General features: G+C 41.3%; 1 protein-coding gene across 2 annotated transcripts in view; it reads right to left on the reverse strand.

The window, feature by feature from the left end:
- elmo1 (engulfment and cell motility 1 (ced-12 homolog, C. elegans)) overlaps positions 1-18,839 on the reverse strand; it is an 88,297-nt gene extending 69,458 nt beyond the window's left edge. Inside the window, exon 1 of one of the 2 annotated variants that reach the window (XM_067502899.1) lies at positions 18,687-18,839. The gene's annotated coding sequence lies outside the window, so the exon portion shown is untranslated. Of the gene's footprint in view, positions 1-18,611 lie in introns of both variants that reach the window. The other variant, XM_067502878.1, reaches the window with a different exon arrangement.
- Between the last annotated feature and the right edge of the window lie 296 nt (positions 18,840-19,135).

Here is a 19,135-nt window from a genome sequence, read left to right on the forward strand (position 1 = left end):
TAGGCGATGGCTTTCAAATGCAAACCCAAAATGTAGAACTACAGATTTTTTTAATAATATCAAAATCACAGATTTTTTTCCTGACAAATTAAACTTGCATATCCCCACAGTTTGCTTGCAGAGGACGTTGCCGACAAATATCATTCCACAACACCTAAGGGAATGATCTATAATTCAAAACTACATCCAAGTTTATTCAACCTGAAGTGGAGCAACATGCCTCACTTATAATCATCAAACTCTAGTTTATGATACAGGAATTTTGTCATATAGTGGCCTGTGTTACATACGCGAACGCCATCACATGAAATAATACCCTAAAGCAAGTGCACGAACACACTATATCCTGCCCCCCCATTACCTCCCAATTAAACTTCCATTTTTGCATTTTGTTGATAAACCTGCCTGTGGCTGGCTGCGAAGCTAAAATGTGCTTTATTCCAATAACTGAGCATAAGCTCCTCGCCTGCAGAGGTACAGAGTCCCATTATTCTCACGGTGAATACGATACTGGGAGAGAGGCACAATTCCTGCTTGTTAAGAGACTGAGGAGGGAGTCTGAAGAACATAAGATTTACCAATGATCTGTACTGAAATTATAATGGACCATATGTAACCACCTATTGGGCAGATGATCTCAACTGAATTATAGCTTAGAGTCTTGATTATCAATATGAAAACTACTCCATTTAGTGATATGCTGGACTGCAAACCATCAAAGAATACTACTGTAAGCATGATTGCAGTTTACAAACAGAAGCTTTACAAATAGAGTTACTCAGTAAAATAAAGTATAAATCACACCTTGTACTTGTAGTAAACAGCCACAGCCTGCAGCGGAGACAAAGTTAATAGGTACACAACCTACTAGCTACAGCAGCTACTTAATTGGACCAAACACTCCTTGGTGTGTCTCACTGCATGAAACGTCAAGTAGAGTTACACTCTTCGTTGGGTCTCGCTGCCCCTGGGTTGTGCAAGTATCCTCTTATTATCTTCTGTGATAGTTTATAATAATTATAATTGGAATGAGAGCAGAGGGGCTAATGTGCTGCTGACTCCTTGCTTGTCTCACAGCAGTTTTACAAAACACAGGTTCAGTGGGAAATGGATGAAGCCTGTGTGTACAAAAAGACTTACTCATGCAGTGACTATACTAGTGTAATTACTGTCTAGTTTAGCTCATTCCTTCTACAAGCTTGTGTGCTGAATCCAACCCCTCAGCTACAAAATTCTGAGAAGTGAGCAGGAAAACATGGTGGCACGTTGTTCAATACATTTGGTTCACTGCCTGGTACCTGATCAATGTGATGATATTTTGGGATATTTAAGTGCTTATGAAACATTACCTGTAGCATTAAAATACCCAGCTCTATATATTTTAATCCTCTGCGGATACAGCATTTGTATTCAAGAGTGTTATATAAGGTGACTAATACAGATGTGTTTTTCCCTACATTGCCTCGCTAACTGAAACACAATGGGCAATGTGCCCTGTTCAAACACATCTCTTTTCTCTTTAGATTTAAAAATAACAAGCCATCCTCCCCCATTGCATAACTCAATATCAGTCAGCATCAAGGTCGGCAGCGAGAGCTTAAAAACAGAAAAGAGGAGAACAATTAGGTGTTTACCCTGCCAGCCTTTTCACTGCCAGTGAGGAAAAGTGTGTTCGTGTAAGTGTAAGGGAGCCCACAGGCTTTAGTGAGTCACTGACAGTGTGACCTTCTGCTCTCAAGCTTCTCAGCCCTGCTGGAAACAGCCCATCCAGGTCAAAACACCCACTCCCCACAGTGTGTTTCTTCCAAACAGACAGATATAGGAGGAGTGAGTTAAGGAAATATTGTCTGGTCTAATGTTGTCTTCAAAAGTCAATCCATACTTGGGATTTATGCATCAGCAGGTAACATTAACATTGCAGGAATTGTGAGGGTCTAGTAGTTATGAGAACAATCAATGAACCTTAGTGTGTGCATGCAAATAGACTTTAGTATATATTATGGTGCCAAGTGTTTGAATTTCTTATAAATAAAGATTTATCACTTCACATGCTTTACCATGAATGATATTGCACCATCACAAGTCCTGCACACTCCATGATGCATCCATTCAGGTCTTCAGGAAACAGATTTTATAGACCTATAGATTTATAGACTCATTCTATAAATCTTAGATTCTTAGGTAAATAACAGTGGTTTCTAAAATTCAAAATACCCCTGTTTTGCAATGAAGAGAGATGTGGGTCAGAGAGATAAAAATGTCTGCTACGTAATGTGCATTCCCAGAAGACTCCACAGTGGCTGCTGTGGCTCCAGGACCGTGGGGTCTTATCTGTAATCAACTTACATATCTGGGCCATTACGATATTTAAAGAAACAAAATGGAATCAGGAATAGAACCACACTGATGCAGGCACAGGAATGTGGCAGAAAATGATCAGGAAATAAAAAAAGTTTTTTTTTTCTTATTTATTTGTTGCCCAAACTGCACAGATAAAAAAAGTAATGAGTGGAAAGTGTTCCTTACCTCAAAAAAGAAACCAGTCTGTTAGCCGAGTGCAGAACTCTCTGTTAGTTCCAGCAATCTGGTCAGAAATCTGGATTTTATGAAGACTACAGATTTACACCAGATCCTCTGGAATAAAGGCCAGCTATAAGCTCAAACTGTTACTGTGTTACTTGTATACATCATTCTTATGAAACATTTACAGAAAATGCAAAATGCATGAGGTTTGTGGTACCACACCTTTTGTATTCTTTAAGATGAGAAAATCTGGACTAACTTTTTATGGATGATATAGTATGTGAAGCTACACTTTATGCCACATAAGGAAATCGATTCATATTTTGTTTATTTTTGTTTTTTTGTAAGTGTTTTGTTAAAAATAAAGAAAGAAAGGAAATAAATTCATACCAGGGCCCTGAGATGGACTGATGACCTGTCCAGGGTATAAACCGCCTCTCCAACATTGACAGCTGGGATAGGCTCCAGCCCCCAACAAGCATGAATAGGACAATTAGCAGCTACTTAGCTTAGCATAAAGACTCAAGATAAAGGAAATGGGCCTGGTTTTGCCCCCTTCTTCTTTTCTTTTTGGCTGTTACCTTTCAGGGGTCATCACAGAGAATAATGTGCCTCCATCTAATCCTGTCCTCTGCATCCTCTTATCTCACACCAACTAACTTCATGTCCTCTCTCCCTATATCCATAAATCTCCTCTTTGGTCTTTCTCTAGACCTCCTGCCTGGCAGCTCCAACCTCAGCATCCTTCTACAGATATATTCACAGTCTCTCTTCTGATGTCCAAACTATCTCAATGTGGCCTCTTTGACTTTATCACCTAAACATCTACCATGAGCTGTCCCTCGCCACTGTCTCTAAGCAGATCAACATCGCTGGTCTCACCTTCGTCTTGAACACCTTTCCTTTCATTCTCGCTGATACTCTTTTATCACACAACACACCTGACATCCAACCTGCTTGCACTCGCCTCTTCACCTTTTTTACACACTCTGTTGCTCTGAACCGTTGCCCCTAAGTACTTAAAATCCTGCACCTTCTTCACCTCTGCACCCTGTAACCTCACTGTTCCCCTTGGGTCCCTCTTACTCACACACACTCTGTTTCCAGAGCAGACCTCCACCTGCTCCCTGCTCTCGCTACAGATCACAATGTCATCTGCAAACATCATAGTCCACAGAGATTCCTGTCTAACCTCATCTGTCTGCCTGTCTATCACAAAAAAGAAAGGGCTCAGAGCCGATCCTTGATGCAGACCCACTTCCACCTTGAACTCCTCTGTCACACCACTCTAATGAAGTGTCCCTACGAAGTGTTCCTGCTCTGCCTTAATCATCTTCCTCACCACCAGTCATTTTACACACCACCAGCCTGTGTTGTCTGGCTATGCTCTCCACTACCAGTACTTTGCAGTCGCCGATCTCTTTTCGATTACAACATTGACGCACGATGTAGCCCATCTGAGTGCTTCTACCGCCACTCTTATATTTCACTCCATGTTCCTGCGTCTTCTGGAAAAAAGTGTTCACTATAGCCATTTCTAAACCTGCTATCAGCAAATAAAGCCTGTTAACATATTATATCCTTTATTTAATTGTGCCATAAAGCCAAGCACCAGGCCAAGACCTATTCTGTCTAATGAAAGAAGTGGTGTTAGGTATTTTTATCTTTAGATTAAGCAAACCAGGGTGGACCAAGGTCCAGTTTATCCCAGTGTTTTTATGTTAAACTAAGCTGACTAGTCGACTAGTGCTGGTGACTCCCAATTTTGAGTTAGAACTGAACAAACCTTTCAGATGACAAGCGCAATGTCGATTAGGACTCCTGTTGCCACCAAGAAGTATGTCTGGGATTTGTGCTGAACGTGCTGACATAAGAGGCAAGAAAGCGAAAAGGCATCTTTCACATTTAATATTTAGTTGTGGCTCATTCTAATAAGAACATCAAAGAATTCAACCCTTCAGAAATGATCAAAATTAATTTACAGTTTTAAGCTAATGAAGTGCTAAATCAAAACTCTAAGCTATGATTACCCACCAGATCTTTGATAATTCATTTATTCTATTTTGTATTGTTGATTAAGTTATAGGCACATAAAAACACTGTGTATTTAATATATTCCACATTTGAACACTAAATGTCTCTCATAATATTGGCATATGGGAATTTAAAAAAAAAGAATTATAGTAAAAGAAAGAAAAAAAAAGTTTCCCTCTGTGGGATCTTGAAGTTTTCTTTCTGTGTCATCAAAAGCTGAAGTCCCTTTTTGATTTACTGAAATATCAAACGAGTGCGAAAATCTGGAATAAGCTAAAAAGAGTCAATGGAATTCAACAAAAGCCTTGTTTCTAAAGACACAACAAGTTTGCGATGTAGAGAAAACATCAAAGTGGAATTCTTCAAAAGCAGCAGAGAGTGGGGGGCAGGACAGAGAAAGGTTTGACCAGAGCTTCCCAGTGACTGATCACTGCACACAACAATGATTGGAGCCTCTTAGGCTACATTTCAAGGAACAAACCAACCTGAAAAAACTCCATGGAACCCTGTCTGTGTGAATGTGTGTGGGTATGTATAGAGGGGCTAGAGACCACACAAAAACCCTGTCAGGTCACATGACTGAGGCGGGGATGAATGGCGCTTACTGGTTGGTCAGAGACAGAAGTCATGGAAACAGGTCTATAGTCCCATTGTCTAACTAGAAGACCTGTATGTACATGCGTGTGTGTGCGTTTCTGGCTATGTGCATGTGTATGTTGGTGGAGGCACTGTAGCATCAGGAGTAGCCAGCACAGCATTCTTCATTCACAAGCAGAAAAACGCCTCCATCATAAAGTGACCTTGACGACTCTAGCAGAACAGCAGCAAACACATCGGAGCATCTCTCTCTCTCTCTCACTCACTCATGCACGCACACACACTCTCTCATTCCAAGCTGGTGCAATTCAGGCCAGTCAAACAACCACATTAATATAAGCTGCCTTGTGTGTATAAAAACACCGACACCGTTCAGGTTTTGAAGCTGGGTCCCCACTGAAAAACACAACTTACGTTAGGCATAACTAGCTCCTCTTTTTGACACCGTATAACTAATCAAACTGTGCAAATCAATAACTCTTCTCCATCACTGCATCAAAATAGGCAGGTTTTATCCAACACACGCGTGCTAGTGTAGCGTATACAAAATACAGAAATAGTCCTCACAAAAGCATCAGCTGAAAAGTCAAATTGCTTTCCGCTCAGCCCCAAAGATTTCGATTTTATAAATGTAGAAATTCTACTAAAAACCAACACTCATTCTCTACATGAACCTACCATTTAGTTCAGCTGGGTCAAACTCAAGTGTGTTTCAGTTCTACCATGAAGTTAGCAATTAAAAAATATAAAAATTTAAAAAGAAATCCTACTTCCCCACAAGGACATATGCAAGCGAATGACAGCAGGTGTAAAATTGCTTTTATATTCTCCTTTGTGGGGCTTCATTCATAAAACAGACAGTTGGTATCACATCCCAGCTAAGTGAATACAGCTCTTGAGGGATATTCCAACCCTTAACAGGATTATCGCTGTTCATGAGGAAGATAAAGTTAGTTCAGCTTTCTGTTAGTTTGTGCTGATTGAAAACCAAATGGCAGGTGCTATGGGAAGTTACTTACACCACACACACACACACACACACACACACAAACACACAAGTATTTCACTCTGCCGACCATGCAAGAGCTGTGTGCAAGTCCCAGAATAGAGCAGTGGGGATTATGCAAGAACAATACTGTAGCTAAAGGCTTAGTTTCACTCATTTCAGACAAAATAAGAGAACCCTTCTGCCCAAGAGCATGGGCAGTATTGCAGAAGACGTTAACATATGGCAAATTTCAGGCTTTATTTGTCACGGTATTCATGTTGTTAAACAAGCCTCTTTTCAAAATTAATGAACAGGGATCCACTTTCAGACAATTTAATTCTTAGTACTGTGATTCAGTTGAGATTCAGAAAGAATCAAGGTTAATGAAAAAAAAAAGTCTTATTTGAAGAAAACATATTTTTGTGTAATGTGTGGAAACATGCAACTTGAGTAGGCACATTTGATGTTCCAGCCCCACTGATGCTTGCTAAGAGGGATTCGTCATCAATCCACTGCAGACATGCCTTAAGACACTCTCCTTGGAATAAAAATATGTATCTGTTTTTTCCACAAAAATCTGAAACTAACCCATTTGAAAAACATCCTTATGTGTGTTTGCACAAGGGGTTTTAAATCCACATTTTTGGCATATTGGGCCACAACTGGCATCCAAATAAGTTGTGATGTTACAAGGTGAGCACAGAGAAGCTTTAACCTTTCAGTAAATAAAATGTGAGAACAGATTTCTTGTGTCAAATAGTTTCTGTATTGTAAAATGTCCATCCTGCAGAGGCGCACGAGGAGCACGAGGTGCACGAGGAGGGGATAAGGGGTTGTAAAAACAAAAAATGATGTAATCACTGATTTGTTTAAAAGCATTTTGTCATAATTATCCTCTGTGAAAAGCATCACAGTTATTACCAGAAGTGTAAACTAGGGGTTTACTGACACAGATGACTAGAAAGCTTTTTATACCTGCTTAGTTACATCAATATGGTTTAACGCCCTCTGCTTAGAGTGCTGGCAGGGTTAAATGGGAAGCAAAGGACTGGCCGACTGGAGCCACACAGCCAACATAGTATGACGAGGTCTACACAAACACTGCTGCAATGAAACTACAGGTGGTCTGTGACGATTCTTTGATATGTTGTATACAGACACATTGTTCCAAATTGTCCCAGAGTTTGTAATGTCATCATTAGCTCTGAATACAAAGTTCAACATGACTCATTTATTTGTAATACAGTGAGGCTGCATACATGCGTTTCTGCTTCCTACAGAAATAACAAGCACGTTTTCTTTGATTCTGGTTGATTTTACATTTCGTTTTTCAGTTTTTAGTTTTCTAAACACTGTCTAAACCCATTCTCCCAATTTTTGCTAAAATAACTAGGGAAACATTAGAAGTGCTTGTTTTGGTGCAGTGGAGGCTCCCTGCTGCTTCTGGAAAACTCTGCATGTAAGAATGAAACTGCATAAAAGATGCTGACATAAAAATTGAAAGAGATATACAAATACTAGAGTTGCAGAAACACTAATATCAGGACACAGGTCAGAACAAAGCTCAACTTTAAGCTATAATGGCTGAAATGAGCTGATCTGAGAGATGAGAGGCAATACTGCAGGTCACACTGACTGAGTAGGAGCTGCCTGCCTTTCAACGGTTTTAAATCAAAACCTTCTCAAAGTGTTTTAAAGGGTGGCTTGTGTGTAAAATTGGAAGTAAAACAATGGTACGAATGTTCTCTTCATAAATGCAATCTGAAAATGAATAATTGCTCTTTGCTGGCCTCCAGATGACTGCACATAATTCCTTCGCCCTGCAGGTCTTTTTTATTTTGCCATCTCTCTTGCTGAATCACACAAGACTTTACACTAGGTGACATTTCTCTGCTATTGAGGATTTGTTCTGTCATGAACTGCTGCTGCAGTGCTGTACACATCATGTACATCCCTTAATGGTAACGTGGTCTCCACTTAGCTAAATTTAATAGCTCAAAGGATTACCATCTCCACTAGAGCATGTAATAACCAAAAGGTCATATCATCATCATAACTCAACAAACCATAATCCATGCTGCCTCCTTAATGGCTTTTAAAGTGTGTCAAGGCCTGAATCGCAGTCACCAGGCCCATTTTTAATGAACACGCCGTCCTCTAGGAGTGCCTGTCTGCTAGTCATGCCATGTCACTCTATCCCCTGTTGGGTTGTGCTAGCCTAGATTGAGATATGTGTGAAGAGCCCGAAAACATTTGGGATTGATTTGTGGCTATTTTTACTTGTCCTACTTGAACTAAATGGTTCAGATACTCAGAGCCACAAGTCAGGCACTGAAAAGGTTTATTGAACCCACCTAAAAAAGAAATCATTGGACAGCTAAATGGAGGTGGGAGAGTGGACGCTTCAGTGTAGAGCTTTCAAAGAAATAAAAAAGCACTTTTTAATAGTAGGGAGGAATAAGCTATAGAGCACATCCTCCATCTATGGGTCTGTTATCTAAGGGCTACTGGCATTCAGGAGTGAAAATTGACATGCTGGGAAATATAAAGGCCCTTGTGAATGCGCGCGCACACACACACACACACACACACACACACACCAGACAGGTTTAATAAAAGAAGGGTGGAATAAGCTGTCTCAAGTGACCTCGCACCTTGATAAACTCAGCACGTGCAGAAGCATCGTTTTCCTCCAGAAGCTGCACAAGAACAGCGCTCCTCTCCACCAAAGGAAAAATTACACTTCTTATTAAAATGTAACTCAGGAGGGAACACATGCCCTCTACAACACTCATTACCTAAGCTATAGTGAACAGGCTTCAAATGTTGCTGGTGATGCAATTACGTTAGCACTGTTGACTATCATCACCAGCATAATAACAGCTCTATGGGAGAAGAGACATTATGGGAGATGGTTATGGAAATCTCCAGCTGCCATCACCAGTTCTCTGAGGTATAGATGAGGATGGGGATCAACAACATTTTACTGATTGCAGACCAGCATGAGTGACTGACAAAAAGTAATCACCTTTCAACCTAAACCATGGACAATGTGCTCACTACTGCTGTGTGACATTTACTAACCCTGCCCGCTGTCAGTGTTGCTTTGTCGCATTTGCTCTTCCTATGACCCCTTCCCCTCACCTTGTTCCATTCTCAACAATTCTCCAACTAGGTTGTTCTGCTCAGGCCTGTGCATTTTTTGTTATTTACAGTATGTGTACATGGGGCTGACAAACTGAGCCCACAAGTGATGATACTTATATTTTTTATTTTTCTCAAATTGATTACATCCTTAAAAATAGAGCTGTTACACATGTTGCATAGTGATTCACAATATTTAATCAAAGTAATTTTCCTGTAAAACCAATAACAACCTCTGCTCTTCCTGTTCCAGTAATATTAATCTTAATAAATTCCAGTAATATTAATATTAATAACACCAAAAAGCTTCAAGGTTATACTGAATAAAATGCCTGTTATTTGTTTATGGCTGTCTCTCTGCTAGTCAAGCTTCAGTGCAAAACAAAGATGCCATTTTTCTGCCCCTTCAGATTAAAAGCAGTGTATTAGTTTTTTATTTTTATTATTTTGGTCATAATTATCATTAATATTGATCAATATTATTCACATATACATAGCCTTCACATTACTTGAAGGCAAACTTTTTGTTGCCTAACTTCCTAACTACAGAATACTTGTGGTAGGCTGAGGACAAACACTTGTCCTTCTTGTTGAAATGACAGAATATAATTCAAACAAATGACTTGCTGTTCCCCACCTGAGTAGCCTGCAGCAAACATCACATTTTGCTGTTGTTTTTCCGGATGTCTGTAGTGACAGGGAAAAACAACAGACACTAAGGTGATTGAAACATTCAATAAGGGATTCATGGCCACAGAACTTAACAAATCTAAGTACTTATCAACTGGGAACAAGATCCGACATGAAACCGCTATCAGACTGTATCCCTGTGTATGTGGACTAGGTGCCGTGAAAGGACTCAGTCACTTCACAGATCAGCCATCTACTCACTGTGACTGGCACAAGTGAGTGGGAACAAAGGAGTCACTGTGGCGGTCGCACACACTCCTTGTTGCGCTCACCCTTTGCTCTGCCAGCTGTCTCTCTGACCCCTCCCACAGCCTCCCCCCAGCTGTGAATGTGCATCAACCAACCCTTAATTCCACACACACAGACACACACACACACACACACACACCTTGGGTGGCTTCAGGACCTGAAAACACTCTTCCTCCCTGCTGGGTGCTCTTTGCCTATCTGCCATACTGTCTGTCTGACTGACTTACTGCTCTGTTGGAGGCACAATGTTATTCACCAACAACTCATCAGTATCACACCACTGCACACAGTCACAACACAAGAGCATGTGCTTGCTACAAATAATGCGTTGCAGATTTCTAAATATTTTCCATGTATCTGTCTCTGTTGTCCTGGTGTTTCACAGATGCTTGGTATTGCTCTTTTCCTCCTGCCTGCTCAGAGTCTTTGCCCAGACTGCACTTTATCCATGCCACGCCTTTACACCACAGTGCCCTACCCTCTCCTGAGAAATGCCCCATGCCCAGTCTTTGGGCTCACTCTGTAATTTCCTTACCCCTAAGCCTCCCACTCTCCTCTGCCTTCCTATTATTTATTTATTCCCTGTGTCTTTTTTTAACCATCTGTTACGTATCTGTGCCCTTCCCTCCCTATGTTTACCAACTGGCGGGCCCTAGCCCTTCCCTGCCTGGTCAGTCATGAGCCAGCGCCTATGCCAGCTTGGCCTCCACCCTAGCAGTGTGGTGAGAGGCCACAGTTAAAAACACTTTCATCCCATCTGTGTTACCAGCCCGGGTTCTTGTGAAGCCATTCATTGGGGCTTTGTGTGGGGCTGCCTTATTATTGTCAAGTTGTAGTAAAACAAGATGGGGGTTTGACTTACAGAAGCAGTGACAAGATCTGAAATAAGGCTGAAGTCTGGCTATTTATGGATTAGGGCATATAATCCAGAGAACTTGATTTTGCCTTTTATGGGTTAATTGCATGTAACCACAGTTTATGAGAGAAAAAGAGAACAGGGTGGGAGAGTGAAAGAAAACACAAGTGAAGAGCATTCCTCAGGCCAGGCTTTCATTGCTGTGGGTCATTGGAATGATGAAATCTCTGCTTAGCAGCCCCCCATACATCGTTTCACCACGTAGATGGAAACCATCATCAGGCACAGCATGTTTCACTTGTTAGCCCTGTAACTGAAAAACATACCACCTCACTTCCAGTCTTGCACATCCTGATCTTTCTCTTCAGTTTGTCAACAGGAAATTGATCAGTTTGCATGCAGATATCTGCAGGAAGTGAGTCAGCTTTCACCTTCAGTTTAGAAAAGGCGTGTTCCTTTACATTTAAATCTACCTTTGCTGAAGACCAGTTGCTCTTCTTGGAATTAATTCAGACCTGACACTTCTCTGGGGTTGCATGTAACAAACTTTCAGCACATGTCTGAAGACTGTTCTACATCCGGCAGCTATCCTGTTATTGTAAAATGCCCTTGGTATTTCCTGTGCCTTTCTTCCCCAGCACTGTCTGGGCTGGAAAATGCAGCTAGACAAGTCTGACACGCACACATACAAAAATACAAACACCGAGTGTTAAGCTTCCCCTCCAGACAACAAAGGAACAGACACAGCGACCAGCCCCAAAGGCAACATTAAACCCAGTTAGTCTACCACTACAATACCCCTCTTCTCTCAACCGAGAGCCATGCTGAGCCCAGCTGAGCTGTATCACATTATTCTTCAGTTTTTAGCATAGCTGGGAATAAGATAAGGGCTAGGCACACTGACATGGGAATGGAAAACATTGATGTGTGGCCAGCACAGACCAGCCAGGGTGACACAGGGTAAGGCAGGTGGTTTACAGATGGGGAATCTGCTCAGGCCACAAATGGAAACAGAATTTAAAGCTGAATTTAACACAATGGCTCAGCTGAATCTGAGAAACAACAAAACACTCATTGATTTTTGTTCTCCAATGGAATGAAAAACCTCTATCTATATACATGACGACATTGCTGGCAGGAATGAGAAGAAGCAAAAACATTGATAAGCACAAAACAGGATAACGTTCATATTAATTCTCCTATTGGTGTCTTCAAAGCACAGATACAACTTTAATTTTTATAACAGTTTATATTATTTTGAAATGTGCCAGAGGCCTCATATGTTGCTGTAATTACCTGATAAGACAGAAGAGACAAATGAAAGGTTTGATGAGGTGTCTTGTTAATTTATGCATATCCATTTACACATCAAGCAGCCCGTGAATAAAAACCTTTAAATTCCAGTTTGAAGCATCACCTTGTACGCAGACTAAAGAAAATATGAGCCACCCGTGAGCTGTTTAGTGCAGCATTTTGAAGGTCTCCACCTGATGACCCATTGTTATTTGACAGCTTCAACATCCTTCATGTAGTGGTTGTTTTCCAAACCACAGATTACATTTGCTTGCTGCTAACAGGGGTTGAAAGGCAGTGTCAGGGTGTGAGGGTGATGGTGGCTTGTTTTTACTGTCTGGTTAAAGAAACAAACTTCAGGCTACTCTTGAGTTTTAAAGTAGTAATAGGAGAGATGACCGGTGGAGTTTTGAGCGAGTCGATCTATTCCAGATGCCCTGCAGAACACTGCTGCTGCTGGTCAATGTGTGGGCAGCGAGGGTCAGAAACTGGGCAATGTATATGTATCGTAGGAGTTGTTTAGATGAAAAGTCCTTGTGAAAACATTGAGATGAAAAATGGAGAGGAGGAAAAGTGAAAGAAGGATAAGAAATAAAGGGAGCATCAGGTAGTAACATCTTAGAAGGAAGACACAATAAAGACAGAGAATCTGAGTGCAAAAGTAAAGAGTGAGAGATTTCAAAGTATCGTCTTTCTGCATTTTCACTCAGAGCCAGCTCTAACATGAAGAAAAGCACCTTTCACAAAGTTTTGCAGGTTTCCAGTCACAGTGTACAAGTGAGCTAAACCCTTGGCATGTTATGAGAGTCCCTCCACTTTTCCTCCATTTCCTCTCTCTAGAGGTGCCCTTCACTAGTACAACAGAAACACTGCTGCGGCACGTTGACATCGCTGAGCCCGGCGTTGTGACAGAATGGGTTCAGATCCTTAATCTCAGCCCATACATTAATTATGCAGTACGTTTACCTCCGTGTTACTGCACCTCTTGCTCAGTCTATCATAACAGAAGTAACTTGCTGCACTCAAGTTCCAAAGAGAACTAAAATCTAAAAAGGTGTCTTTTGGTTCTGAGGTTTCTGAAACAATACATACACATACTTTATTACATATACATTACATGCAGAACATGCATGTTGCTGGTGTCTTCTGAGCTTGTACCGCATTTCTGTTGTCTCTCCAGTCTAAGCAAAACAAATTTAAAAAAAGCAATTTTCCAATCAATACAAAAAAAGCCCTCCCTCCACAATAAGATGAGTCTGAATTAAAAAAGACGAAAAAGAAAAGACAGGGAGGGAGCACTGAAAATGAAGTAGTAGTGTAAGGGTACGATGAAAAGCAAAATAAGTTTATATTCTTCATCCTCTCATTTCCAGAAAAACAACAGGCTCCTGCATATGCACAGTACAATCTCAAACGTCATTTGGGTTTAAGTTGGTGTCAGACTCCCACAAGGTGCTGTGCAATAATAATGTACAGTTTGAAAAATTGCAAGTAAATACTTCTGCAATTAAGTGATCAAGTGCTTAAAAGAGAAAACACAGACACAGAATTCACAAACAACCCTCCAGACTTCATCCATGGAACGAACATCAAACAGAAAGCTCATTACCACATTAGACAAAAGCTTCCATAAAGTAATGGTTTAACATTTCTGTAGAAACCAAAAAGTCAAGTGCACAGAGAGTGGCAGAAAATTAGGGCACCTCCAATGATGCACACTCACAGGATGGCAGAGAGCAAGACTGTGTTGGGAATTGGGATTATAGGGACCTACAGGGATTCAAACTAACACCTATTTTCCTTCCTTACTTAAGATCATAAAAGGATTTAGCAATGATCCATATGTGATGATAAATTATCAGTGTTTTAGTGGAGAAGAATAAAGAAAAGTGTAGGAGCAGCTGTAACTCGGTTGGTAGAGAAGCCGTCTATGTACCTGGTTCCTTCTGTTGCATGATGAAGTGTCCTTGAGCGAGACACGGACTGAACCCAAAACTGCTGGTGGGTCAGGTGATCAGCAAAATTGTAAAGCACTTTTAGTGCTTATAGCAGACCATTTATTTTTCACAAAAAGGCAGTTAATGTTTGGATAAATGAGATGCATACGTGTATGGATAGACAGCAACAAACTGAACAAGTGAGGACATACAATATTCAATTCAGCTAAAGGAATGAGACACACACGCACACACACACAAAAGTGGAATGCTATAATTAGGTTACAGCTGAAGAAAACCTTTTTAGCACCTGGGTCATACTGACACATAAGCATGCAGCTACTGTGAAAATGACGCAGGTGAGAAAAATAAAAACTGACACAGCAACACAGCACTGAAATTCTGCAAATCTCTGCAAATCTTTATGACATTTGCACACACATGCCATAAATCATGCCCTGTGTGATGTTACCAGTCTAGCCGACCCAAACGCTTGCTCACTTGCAACTTGACGATCGTTACAAAGTACCAAGAGGCTGAGAGGATCTTAGCTGAGAGATGCTATATACTACAAAAACACAGATTGCACAGAGCACAGAGAGCTGGCTAACCTCTCGCTCAATATTTACAGAGCTCTGCGGCAGCACCACAGCTGGAATGCAGCGGGCAGAGTGAGCCGGCAGAGGGAACCGTATCAGATTCTGGGTCATCTAGGTCCGCTTCACTTCGCATAAAGTCTAGAGTTGGACTGAAAAACATTCTTAGAGATACTCACCGCATAAACTGATTCATATCATAAGAATGGATGGATTCTGTGGGCACTAAACAAAACTGTTATAGAAGAACGGGGTAAAGAGGCCGTAATCTATTCGTGAGTGCATTACCTTACGCAACTGGTGAAAGGTCACACTTTGTCATAAAACAATATGCTTTTCTGTCAGTTTTTCTTAGTTATAGCAGTCTTTCACATGTCAAAGAGTTGCTCAGCTCTGAATTCAGCCTGAAGCAACAATCAGTAAACTAAATAGCAGAAAATGGCAGCAGTACCTGTGAGATGTCTTCTCACCCACCTATGTCTGTCTGACTGTCTGGCACCTTCAGTACCTACCTGCTGTTTTAATTAACTTTATACTACAGGGAGCAATTACGCAAGGCAACATTCATCTCATTTGGAACTGCAAATTAATCTAACCTCAAGCTGCAAAGGACAGGCATATCATGTGTGTACTGCAAGCAAGGCAGTGCAGTTATTTCCCACCCAGTCTCAGTAGCTGTGCACAAAAATATGTAAAAGGTGACAAAGATGACAAGAAATTTGGGGCCCTGATGTATTAACTGTTTATATAATGCAGCAAGCCTGAGCTTTTAGGAGAAAAAGGGGGGAAATTAGTTCCTTAAGATGGACCGATAGCAAGCTGGGCATACATGAAGGAGAAAACAATTTACATAGCTTCATTTCCCTCAGGGAGTAAGAACTGAGAGCATAGAAAGTAGATGGGAGGTGTGTAGCAATGTGGGAATGAGAAAATGAGAATAAAGTGCAAAAGATGGGGATGGAGAGAAGCTCAAACGAGGGAGATAGCATGTGTGAGAAAACAGGAGTAAGAGAGGAAGCTAACGGGAGAACGATAACAAGCTGCAAGGGGAGGGAGGGGGGCTGAGAGATGAGAGGAGAGAGAGCTTAGAAATTGGCAAGGTAGCACCTCAGGAGGTGGTGAGAGGATGCCAAACAGTAGGCAGTGTCAAACAGATACACAACAGGATCTCGTATGTGATGCAACTCAATAAGCGAGGGCAGGCCTGCATCTTTTTTTCCAAAAAGTAGTAAAATTAATCCGATTTCCTGATATATGTTTCAGCATTTAAGGCCAAAGCACTGAAGTGTGATGCCATCAGTTTATTGGATTTAGGACTTAAGGTATGCATTAGGGCAGTCCCTTTTTAACCTTTTCAGTCAGCTTCTACTTTTCTGTTGGAACATTGCAATTCTGTCACTGAATTTTAATACCTTGTAGGAATAGAAGAAAGACAACCAGAAGTGGAGGTTGGCTGTGGCTAATAAAACTTGTTTTCACACAAGTGTTTATTACTGCTGATACAGGGGTCCCTCTCATAGCTGTAAAAAAGATCTAATGCTTTTTGGCATGCTTCGGTTCTGAACAGCTACTGGCCAATACACACTGAACTATACATGCCAATTTAAGAGGAGAGTGCACTTATGTTAGTGGTTTATTCCAAAGTTTGAGTTGAAAATTCCATTCCTTGACTGCTAAAGCTTTGCCAGACCTGAATCTTTAACCAAACATCAATCTCTAACCCACTATCAACCACAGTCATTTGACAAAGACATGGACAGGATGAACACATAGGCCAGAACCACACTACGTAACATGGAATCTCTTTGTTAGAAATGTTTCTTTTGTACTTCAAAAATACAGCAAGGGAAAAAAATGACATTAACTTATATCTTTATACTTCAATAATACTCTGAGAATGCATAAACCAACACTGCCCAGCCCAAACCCCCCCTGTAGTCTGTATGCCTGTGCGTGAGACATGGCAGCACATGTCCCTGTGCTCTGAGAATTTTTATTGTTGAGTTGACACGCCATGTATGCACTTTTATGAGGACAGGGGTGTCTTTGGTGGCCAACGGCATGTATAAATGGGCTTTCATTCAATCCAATGCCACTTCGATGGCTTGGGGGTCAAGAGAAGATGCAAGCCGAGACCTTCGGAAGCACCACAACTGATGTGAGAAGAGGAAGCTGATGCATTCTGTGGGCCAAGACTGGATGTTGTTGTCATCCATTACTGGCTACACAGTGATCACTGAGGACAATCAGACGCCCTTAAAAGGACTAATGGCAGTTTAATTACCTGCAATTTACAACAATGGTACAGAGCCTTTATTGTCCCACAAACCCCCACACCTTTAGCAGACTTCTGTTTTCTACGACCACTTAGAGTAGCAGAGTTCGAATTATGAACCACTCATTTATCACATTTATTGATTAGGACTTTGTTGACAGCTTTCACATAGTCTGACTAAGAGAAAAAAGTTCTGAGTAGTTACAGCTGACTCGACCGGTCCTGTGATAGATAGTGGCTCATTGCAGCAATAAATTCAAAACCAATAAATGCAATAAATTCAAATTCTCCATAAGACTAATTTGCAGTCTCACTTTTGTAAACACAAATGCAAAATAAACACAAATTTATTTTCAAATTAGCTGAGCTACTCCACAGCTCACAACTGTAGATCTAGTTGAGGACCACTGATCTACAGTAGGCCATTCACATTTGTGGTTAGAGGTTGCACAATTAGCCTGAGGTGTTGTGCCGCGATCAACAGGTTAATTACTCACAAAACGACTAAAATTATTAAATAAAGACTGTAATTTAATTAGCCTAACCCCAAAGTCAAATGCAACCGATTCCAATGGGTTAACAGTAGTTAATTATTTTAAGAGTTAAAGCTAAACTGATGCAAACATAAAAACTTTTGGAAAGGAGGTGCTGACCAAAGGGGGAGTATAAGTATAAGTACTTGGCCACAGACACTGTAAGTGAATGCACAGCTTTAAAGGCTCAGTGGGGCTGCAAAATGAAATGCATCATAGTGTAGAGGAGAGTAAAGACCTACAACTTGCATCACAGGCAATGTACTGTAGCTCCCCCACTCTCTCTCCTCTCCTAATCACAGGCCCACGGTTTGGCCAGCATGCTGGGCTGGAGTAACACACTGCACATCATTAAAGCAGCTCTTTAATTAGCAGTGGGGGAAAAAAAACTGAGGCATCTATAAACGCACCGCTTTTTGCATCAAGCCAGCAGCATGCACCTAACACACAAGCAGCGATCTCGGCTTCTTCAGAGTAACTGCTGCAAACACACAACTTGAAGCTTTCAAACGCACAGTCGTTTCACAAGGGGATCTACTTGTAGTTCACTGTTTACTGCAGTTCAGTGTGTGTATGTCTATGTGTAAAAACTGAGCTGCGATGCATTTATCAGACACGCTTGTCAACACAAGAACAGCGCCCAAAGCCGCTAAGGCCACTTCACAAAGTAGAGACAGGCGAGGACATAGGGAGAAAGACAAGCGAGAAAAGGCAACAAGAACCACATTATTATTCCGCTACAGTGTAACACGAACACAAACGCCCGCTGAGTCAAAGCTGTGCCCAAACATCGCGAATCCTCCAACATTTAGCGCAGAACGCGGAGGTAAGACGAAGCTGAAATCCTGCACAACAGCAACATTTTCACAAGAAAAAAACAACGTGCTTTGACATACCCGACGCGGCGAGGACACTTCTTCCAGTAAAGCGCCGATGGCCGGAGTTTGTGTGTGTGTGTGTGTGTCACTCACTGGTGTTTTCTCCCTCCCTCTCTCTCCTCTGCACTACAGATAACGATGATGTTCCCACTTCCTCTTTTCTCCTGCCGTGTGTTGGCTGGCTTGGCGATGCCAGATCGGGGATTGATCAACGTACCAACTGTGACGACCTGCCTTCACCGAGTCGCTGGTTAACTAGTTAAAGATTTGCCAGTAAAGCTGTGACTTATTCATAAAGTACTTTGCTGTAGTCAGTTACAGATTTTCCTCCAATCACAGACGAGTTTGAGTGCATGGTGTCCCTTTGCAGCCCCATGTTCAGCCTGCACACACACTCAAACATTTTGGTTTATTATGAAAACAAAAGTGTGGTATCTTTTTAATCTTAATACTTTTGTCTGAACACTTTTTTAAATTCAGACTTAAGTCAGCGTTTACAGACTCTTTGTCTGCACCTTTAGGATTTAGGCATGCCAATTTTA

This window comes from Channa argus, chromosome 1 (genome assembly GCF_033026475.1).
Source record: "Channa argus isolate prfri chromosome 1, Channa argus male v1.0, whole genome shotgun sequence".
Taxonomy (NCBI): Eukaryota; Metazoa; Chordata; class Actinopteri; order Anabantiformes; family Channidae; genus Channa; species Channa argus.